Genomic DNA, 9,983 nt, shown 5'->3' with positions numbered 1-9,983 from the left:
TATCATAATTGTATTTATATTATGTATTATCAATTTAAAATCAAACGAGGGAGTATTGAAGTGCGCTCAAATCCAACTGTAAGTTCTCAACCACAGTTCTCTTTTTCTCTCATCCAGAAAGAGAGAAAAGAGAATGCGAGATTACACACCACACAATCAACCAATCAATCCACCAGTACCATCCACAAAATCAAAATGTACCATCTGACCCTAAAGAACTTTATTGGTTTTCTTTCCCTATGTGTGTTTTCCCCTCTAAAATATTTAGTTATGCTTATGCAAACAGAATGTCCTCACTGGTCTCTCGGACTCAGCAAGGCTCATATATCTCATCAAATATATAAACGTCCACCATGAGGCTCATACACATTATCAATTCACAATAGTCCTTTATAAGGCTCATTTATTTCATTATATTAGCAATATTACAGAAAGTCCTCAATGTGGCTCATATATATTAGCAGACAAAAAGGCTAATACATTTTAACACTAAAGAAACGACAATGTCTCTCCTTCTAAATGGTTACATCCCAACCTATATGTATATATTCATTAACAAGAAATCTCTTATATAATCCATTCACACATTACAGCACATACCAGTCTTTCACACACAACAGCAGCACACGCACACACGCAGGGCGGGGGCAGCTAAGACAGAGCGCTGACAAGACACAGACGCAGCTACTGGCGCAAGCACAAACCAGAAGCAATCAATCAACCCACAAACAAACAAATCAGATCCATAAAATAAAACATACAGGCCTATTTAACATCATCCAAAAACACAGTCAACCATCGATCCCGGAACCAAATCATTCACACATATCCTAAAAGCATGCTTGAGCCGCTCCTTTAACTTTACTCTTTCTCTTATCATCTAAATTTGTGCTACCATTCTGGGATATAAATCATCCAATCGAGAAGCTGCTTCGGACACCGTGACGTCTTTCGGTGGGAACTTGAGAGGGAACTTATTGACGATTGAATATAATCATTATATCCCCAGTTCTATGAACCGACCTGCTACATGTAGGCTATTCACATAACAGGGTTTGTGGCCAGTGCTACCTGCCTCCCAGAGGGCTTTGTCCAAATCTGCGGCTTGTCCTTAACTACTTTCCATTTCAACTCAGTAAAAACACATCTATTCATAGGCTCCTCGAGCCCTCTATTTTTGTCTCTTTTCTCAAACTCTATCCTCTGCTCTTCTCTTCTTTCCTATTCTCTATTATGCCAATCACTAACCCTGGCCAGGGATAAAATCTACTGCTTTGGTTTCTATACTATTTTCCTACGATCTCACTTCAACTTCTATTTCTCTTATCCCAACATTTATCTACTCTATTCTATCCCCACTTTACCTAATTATGCGCAATTAACCCCAATTTAGACGGAACATCGCTCCAAACACCAACACATCACAGAACATCAGCGCACATAATTCTAACAGTGCAGCACATCAGCAAAAGCCCCACAGCCCCCATGAGCAAATCAGCGTCCCAATTAAGTGAGAAACCAGCTCACCTGACGCGTCGAATCAGGACGGTGAAGAGCGACCAAGGGAGCTGCCAGCCGCCGACGAATTCCGCATCTGATCCTGTTCGTGACGCCACAAATTTGTCGTTGTTTCTCTGATGTCCGTGATGTGCAGGTGGAGAAGAAACGCCCGTTGACACTGACTTTCTTAATAAGAACTTTATTAAAAGAAAGAACAGTATCGTACAGACAGGAGCTGTCTGGAAGGATGTGGCCCAATGATCCTCCTCGAACAAAGACCAACGGTCAGTTTTTATACCTTCTAGCAACGTATAAAATTACAGCATCTGGTTTACAACCCCACTAAAGAGTGACAACTCCTCAGACAAGACTCCCCTTCTGTGCATTCCTAAGGGTCACAAATCAGCTATAGGTTAACAGTGGACCCCAAAGTCAACACAGCATAGGATTTCTGGAGCCTGAAAACACATCTTCAGTACTTACTACCATCTGTTAAAAGTTCACTCTATGGTCAACAACCACCAGAACCACCTGTTAGTTAAGAGTTCACTCTATGGTCAACAACCACCAGATCAGATACTTCAAAAGCCAACGTCGTTTGCAGTACACCACGTAGACATCCAGCGGCAAAACGATGACATACGGCTAAACATATCATCGCTGGTCAGATCAGGCAGGGGTCCAGAGAAAACTACAGAGTCCGACATGGTTTTGGCAAAGTTACACACCGATGCTACACTAATTTTGGTGACCTCCGATTGGCGTAACCGGGTGTCATTACCGCCGACATGAATAACAATCTTACTGTATTTACGATTATCTTTAGCCAGCAGTTTCAAATTTGCTTCTATGTCGCCCGCTCTGGCCCCTGGGAGGCATTTTACTATGGTCGCTGGTGTCGCTAGCTTCACGTTTCTGACTATGGAGCTGCCAGTGATCAGAGTTGGTTTCTCAGCGGGTGTGTCGTTGAGTGGGGAAAAACGATTAGAAACGTGAAGCGGTTTGTGGTGTGCCAGGACAGCGGGCTTGAGCTTAGGACTACGTTTCCTACGAACTGTCACCCAGCTACCCTGACTTCCCGGCTGCTCGGGAGCTGCTAGGGTACGGCTAGCAGAAGCTACACTAGCAGAAGCTACACTAGCAGCTATGCTATTGCGGTCCGCACCGGCTAAGGGGGCCTGGCTAACAGCTAGCGGGGTGTTTTCCATGGTGCGGAGCCGCGCTTCCAATTCAGAGAGCCTCGCCTCCAAAGCTACAAAGAGACTGTATTTATTACAGGTATCGTTATCACTAAAGGAGGCAGAGGAGTAACTAAACATGTGACACACTGAGCAGGAAAGAGAAGGAGAGGAAGAGGGAGAAGCCATGCTAACTGCTAAGTGCTAGGCTAGCGGACAGAGATAACAGGTTAACTTAGAATTAAGTACTGAGAGGGTGTGTGAAGAAAACGAGTGTATGTTACGATTCAAATATTACCGCTACACAGATTTAATGAATATCAAATTAGATGGAGTGGATAAGCTACAACAGTCACAGAACACAACACAGCGCTACAACAGGAAGTGACGCAATATGCAATACGCTCACCGTAACGTCACACGTCAGCAGGGAAATCCAGCCATATCTTGACTGGCAAGTGCAAATACAGGCCAGGATGTCAGTCTTAAATGATGTGTAGTCCTTGTAACGTCCTGGGAATGTAAGGTCTCATAGGTGGTGGCTGTGGGGTATCTGCCATTCACTACTTCAGCGGAGAGAGTTCTTGGTAGAGTCTCCCATCCAGTCCAGAATTTCACCAGACTGGTCAGTTCAGACGGTGTTGCTATGGAGTGGATTAAAATTGATTAAATAAATGGCTACAAAAAATTATTAAAACAATCTAGGGTACGCATACTAAACAGGAAACAGTTGAAAAATGGGCTGCATTTATCTATCATTGCACAATAACTCTTGATATAGCATGCTGTGAAAGAATGGTCGGCTATGAACAGAGCAGTCTAGGGCAGTTCATTTCAAGCTATTCGCTCACAGTTGTAACTACTTTGACTGCACAGTTTAAAACCTTTCAAGATCAGGAGTAATTTAAAATGAAACAAACCAGAACATTAACTTGAGCAGAAAATACACATAATAAACAGTGTTACCTAGACTAATTCAGTTTGCTAGGTGACCAGTTTCTTGACACTGCTCTGTGACTTAACTGCATTTTCGGGCGCATAAATCACACTTCCACCCATTTGTGCGTTTATAAAATTGTTAACTACCCAGCTGCAGAACGTGCTGTCTGTATGACCTTATTACTGTGCTAGCGCTGTGCTAGCGCTGTATTAGCACGGCTAGCGCTGTGCTAGCGCTGTGCTAGCATTGTAAGCGCGGCTATCGCTGTGCTAGCGCAGCTAACGGCATGCATTACAGGTTACTGATTCTCACAAAAACAATCCACATACAGGACAAAAAGGATTAATACACTCACTGAAGCACCGTGGTTCATGCTGGTAACCGTGGTTGACGAATTTTTTGACAGCGAATTTTTTAACATTGAATTTTTTGATGGCGAATTTTGAACATTGAATTTTTTGATGGTGAATTTTGAACACATCGAATTTTTTTGATGGCGAATTTTGAAGACATTGAATTTCTTTGATGGCGAATTTTGAAGACTTTGAATTTTTAACTGGTTTTTAGAATTTTGATGAGCTAAATTCAGGCATAAAATATTCACATACGGAATTTTGATGCAAAAAAATTCAAAGTAAGAAATTCAGCAGCTTTTAAAATTCAGAATCTGATGAGTCTGATTTGCTTCCATATATTTCTTTTGTCTGATCTGTAGCTCAGTGAGTTAAGCGCTTACCTGTGGCGCTGCAGGTCGCTGGTTCAAGACCAGACCCTTCTTAAATTTGATCAAAATCCTGACAAACACAAAGGAAAAAAAGGCCACTGATGGGTCTTGAACCTGCTACCTTCCACTTGGTCATCGCTCTTCTAAACCCCTGAGCTACTTGCTCAGATACTAAAACTATTTTTTTTTGCGCATTTATCATCTATTTTTTGTCGTTTTCGAGTTTTTTTTTTTTTTTTTTTTAAATTGAGACTCGTCTTGACCGTTTTTCTCAGGAGGTTGGACTTCAGCCTTTGTGCTGGACGGTTGAACCCTCAGTTCCAAGACTTTCCAAAGCCTCAAGACCTCCTTAGTCCTCAGGACCTGAGCTTTCAGACAGTCTGAGGGCTGAAATTTTCTAAGTTCCTGAGTAGTTCTCTGTTAGTTTGAGCTTTTAGGCAGTTTGAGGACTGAAATCTTAAAAGTTCCAGAGTAGTTCTCTTTTAGTTTGAATCTTCAGACAGTCTGAGGACTGAAACCCTAATAGTTCTTGAGCAGTTCTCTGTTAGTTTGAACAGTCTTTTAAAATCTCAGTCTGAGGACTGAGAACCCCAACCTTAAAAATGAAACAAAACCCTTAACAAACAAACCCTTAAATCACAATGAAAATACTTCTGTTGTCACAATCATGAGTTAGTCAATTATTCAGTTTATCAATTCAACTTTATTTATTTATTTAAGATGGGACAGTGCATATTAATCAACATGAGTCAAGAAATGTCCACATGTAAATATGCCAGATTTAGCCTCGAGGGCTAATTTTCATCTGTAGTCCCAGGGCAGGTAGATGTTAAAATGACACAGGACAAGGCCACACAAGAGAAAAGTTAAAAGGTTAAAAAGCCAAGACAGTGTAGACAATAGATTGAAAAGAACAAACTTACATGCAGATAGCAAAGATAAGACATAATCAAACAATACACAGACCTTAATAAAAAGTAATACTAATAAGAAAAAAAAAAACAAGCACCCTTACCACCTTTCACACAAATGGCAAAACTAAACAAGCAAAGAGAAAAAACTATGCTAAAACTATTAAAACTCAAAAACCTATTAAAAAAAAAAAAAAAAAAAAGATTTAACATTGTAATAAAATATGTTGTGTCCAGGGGATGGAGGGAGTTTGCTGAAGTTTTCTTGGGCTCACATGGTAAATCATTTAAAATATAAACTTGATATTCAGTCTAAGGAAACTGGAAACTGCAGAGCGACAGAAGAACCCACAATATCTGCTGTTTTCTACTTTAATGAGTCGACTCTTCTTGTGCTTTCAGACCAAGGAACTACAGACTCTTCACAACCTGCTCAAACTCCTCGTACAGGACCTCACCACATGGGTCAAGAAGGTTTCCGTCTCATTTCTACTCTGAAGCTCACCTTCTCCTGCTCAAACTGCTGACAAATGTTTCTACTGCTCTAAAGTCTGGTCTCCAGAACTTCCTAAAAACTCTCAAAGTCTCTTCTGCTGCAGGTTGCTTTGTAGAACTGTTCCAGAAAACCTCACTAAACCACATGGAGGGGCCTCAAGATAGTCGTCCAAATGAAACCGTACAAAAACCAAACTAGCACAACCCAAACACTAAAGTCTCCTGCAGCCTACCAGAGAACCTCTGAGAACAGAGAATCAGGACAGGAACTCTTACCTTCTGGACAACTAACGTTGGTTCATAAACAAGAATACAGAATGTGTCTGACCAAAAACCTCTAAAGACTCACTACAGCCAAGATAAAGACACAACTCAGCTGCACCACACCCACTAATCACTGCACACATTAGCACCATGGGCTAACTGTGGCTAAAGAACCACATTTACCAAGACAACTATCCGGTACAAAGCCCTAAAACACACCAAGAAACACATTAAAAACGATTTTACTGCTGGAAGCTGCAAGCCAACGCCTAAAGAACAAACTAAAACAACGAAGCCAAACCCGGTGCAGTGGTGACGAGAAGCAGAGGAAATGTTTGATGGCAGCCAAATAAAAAAGGAAGACACTGAGCTGCTCAGGTGTTCCTGATAACACCAAGCAGCCACCTGGACAGCCAACAGGAACACAGCTTAATGGAAGTCCAGAGGGCTGGGTTAGTGAAATAAATTTAGTTTAAAGTTGAAGCAGAAAGTGAACAAAGAAAGTTGAAAACCACCTTCTGATACCTGAAATCTCAGTTTTCACACAAAGAACGCCTGAACATGTCAAACTGGTTTCATAGTAGAACCATTGTTGTAAAAACGTCATAGTATGGTGTGTTGCTCAAAAAACATTACGACCCGACTGTCTGGGGTCGCCGAGGAGCAACACAAAAACAGGACAAACGCTGGTTTCCAGGGGATAGGCGGGTATTTATTTGAAAGAGTAAGTTTACAACAACACGTGAGCAGAAAAATCACAGTCTGTCATTAGTTCAGCTGAAAATATTAGTTTTTGTCTTATTTTATTGACCAAACTTTTCAGGAAGTAGATGAAGAATAATTAAAGCTCTCATGTAGAAGTCCAGCTTATTTTGGATCCTTGTGGATAGTTTAATCTTAGAGTTTGTACAGCTGTTTGTTTTTTTAGAGTCACATGGATTGTTTTGACATTTAATAACCGAGTCCTGAAATAAAATTACAGTTGTGGATTTCTCTCATTTAGTCTGGACTAAACAAAAAACAGCAGCATAAATCTCAAACGTCATTATGAAGAGTCTGGATTGAGGTTTCTCACTTGATAATGATCAAAACATGAAATTTAGGTTGATTTAAAGGAATATTCCACCTTAAATCTTTGAATGTTGACCTAAAAGGTTGGTTTCAGGAAGTATTCTACCTAGAAGGTCCTCACACATCCACCTTAAAGGAACATTCCACCAAAAATCCTTGGACATGCACCTAAAATGTTGGTTTAACCGAGTATTCCATCCAAAATCCTCAGAGACCTGAGGAGCTGGTTAAAAGGAGTATTCCACCTAAAACTTCAAATATAGACCCGAAAGAGTCGTTTAGAAAAAATCCTTCAATGTAGACCAAAAAAGTAAGTATGGAGGAATATTCCACCTGAAATGTAGACCTGAGAAGTTGGTTTGGACGACTATACCATCCTAAACATCCTTAAATGTAAACCTAAAAACAGTTTGGAAGAAAATTCCACCTAAAATCTTCCAATGTAGACCTAAAATGTGAGTTTAATGGTATATTCCACCTAAAATTCACTACTGTAGACCTTGGAGGTTGGTCTGATGGTATATTCCATCCAACATCCTTGAACATAAACTTAAAAAGTTCGTTCAAAGGAATATTCCACCTAAAATCCTTCAAGGTAGACCAAAAAAATCTTGGTGTAAAGGAGTATTCCACCTTAAATGTAGACCTAAAGGATGGTTTGGAGTAATATTCTACTGTAAAATCTTCCAATGTAGACCTAAAAGGTTGATTTGATGGTATATTCTACCCAACATCCTGGAACATTTACCTAAAAGCTTGGTTTAATGGTATATTCCCAGAAGAACCCTTGAACATTGGGCTTAATGGTATATTCCACCCAAAATACTTGTACATATACCAAGAAGTCAGTGTAAAGGAAATGTAGACCTAAAAGGATTGTTTAAAGGAATATTTAAATGATTATTTTGAATATTTAATAATCTGTTATCAGTCAGAACCCATGCAAACTTATTTTCATCAGTTTTTTTAGTGGAAGACTGTTCCAATCTACACTGCAGGAATACGTACTAAACATGTGAATCAGTCATTAAACAATGCTAACGACTAGAGAGCAGATTTACTGTTTTCTCCAGTTTAACTTCAGAGACAGCAGATATTCAGGACCACTGACAACACAGAACCTTAACCTTACTGTTTTAGGTTTTCTAAACGTTACATTAATGTTAACCAGCGTCTCCACTGACTGTTTTATTAACTAAATGTACCACATTACATGAACACAACACTGGATGCTAACTCTCTTCCCTGGTCAACACAAACACAAATAAACTCCATTGACATCTGCAGTGTGTGGCACACATTATATCTGACACTACAAGTGTATGTAAAGTGCATTAAAACCAGCCCCAATAAGAAAATAAACATTAACTTACTGAACTATCAGAGCCCTTTCAGTGTCTGTTGGCAGAATCAGCCAAAGCGTCACGCTTGACTTCAGCCGTGTTAGGAGCTGAGGTCAGATAGGAATCCTGTGATCAGGTAGGACAGAAAGCCACGCCCAGAGCCATTTGATTGACAGCTCAGTCCACCAAGTGAAAGCAAAGGCTTTTGTCTTTGCTTATACTTGGTGGACTGAGCAATGACAAAAGGAAAAGGCAATGACAAAAGGAACTAGAAAAGGAAAAAAAAAGGGAAAAGCAAAATGTACCTTTTTATTTATTTATCTATTTATTTATTTCCTTATTTATTTATTTCTCTTTATATTTACACATTTATTTCCTTATTTATTTATTTCTCTGTTTACAAATTTATTTTCTTATTTATTTATTTATTTATTTCTCTTTATATTTCCACATTTATTTATTTATTTATTTCTCTTTATATTTCCACATTTATTTATTTATTTTTTATTGTGGCACTCCTGTGACTACATACAGACCGATCTGGTATGGACTATTTCTACTGAAAATATAGTGCATTTGTATTGTACAGAAAGCAATCCAACGTCTTGCTGTAATCCGCAAGCAGCCTTAAATTTAACCCAACATGAATTAGCAAGAAATACACGTTGATTTAAAGAACCTAATGGAATATAACGTGATCATGACAGAATACAAAAAACAAAACTGTACAGAAGTATCTATTAGCAACTTAATTTGGCGCAAATGCAGAGGATTGCCGTTTACTTTCGTTGTACACTATTCATATACAACGAAACTATTCTATTCTATTCTATTCTATTCTATTCTATTCTATTCTATTCTATTCTATTCTATTCTATTCTATTCTATTCTATTCTATTCTATTCTATTCTATTCGTCTCGTTATTGAGTGTTATTCCCCACGATCACCAGCAGATGACAGCACATCACAATAAATACATTGAGAGGTGTTATGAGACAGCGAATGCAAATTACACGTTAAAGACTTTTAAAAATAACAGTTGAAGTGTGAAATAGTGCAGATTACCTCAAATAATTTTAGACGACGTAATACGGTGGAGGATGGTGTCCAATTGGATGATATCGCCTGCCTAGACTATGTTTCATACAGGGGGATTAGCTCAAATGGTAGAGCGCTCGCTTAGCATGCGAGAGGTAGCGGGATCGATGCCCGCATCCTCCAACGCCGCTTTTACCTTTCATATTATGCATTGTAACAGAATGTGGTTCACTTGCATCTGCCATGCTTCTCTTTCTTTACATACATTCTCCACTCCTCCTTCACTCCCAAGCCCACATTTCAGGTGAGAGGGAAGGTGCAAGCAAAGATGACAAGAGAGGACACAGATGTTTAGACTGAAAATGACTCCACAAATCAGTCTTCAATTTCACATGCTCAGTATCATAGCCAGTTATATTGCAAGTCATGGACCATTCGAGAAGAATCAGGATTGTTTCTCCACACTGTAAAACGTAATTTGAGGGACCTATTTCTGCCACTTAATAAAATGCATGGTT

The 9,983-nt window shown here is 39.4% G+C and overlaps 1 non-coding gene across 1 annotated transcript; it reads left to right on the top strand.

The window, feature by feature from the left end:
• Positions 1–9,575: 9,575 nt before the first annotated feature.
• On the top strand, positions 9,576–9,648 carry trnaa-agc (transfer RNA alanine (anticodon AGC)). The gene has a single exon. It is a non-coding gene; the product is annotated as a tRNA-Ala (tRNA).
• The last annotated feature ends 335 nt before the right edge of the window (positions 9,649–9,983 follow it).

The sequence above is a fragment of the Amphiprion ocellaris genome, chromosome 20, assembly GCF_022539595.1.
Source record: "Amphiprion ocellaris isolate individual 3 ecotype Okinawa chromosome 20, ASM2253959v1, whole genome shotgun sequence".
Lineage (NCBI taxonomy): Eukaryota > Metazoa > Chordata > Actinopteri > Pomacentridae > Amphiprion > Amphiprion ocellaris.
Note: the sequence above shows the minus strand (reverse complement) of the source record. Positions and strands in the feature narration are given on the sequence as shown.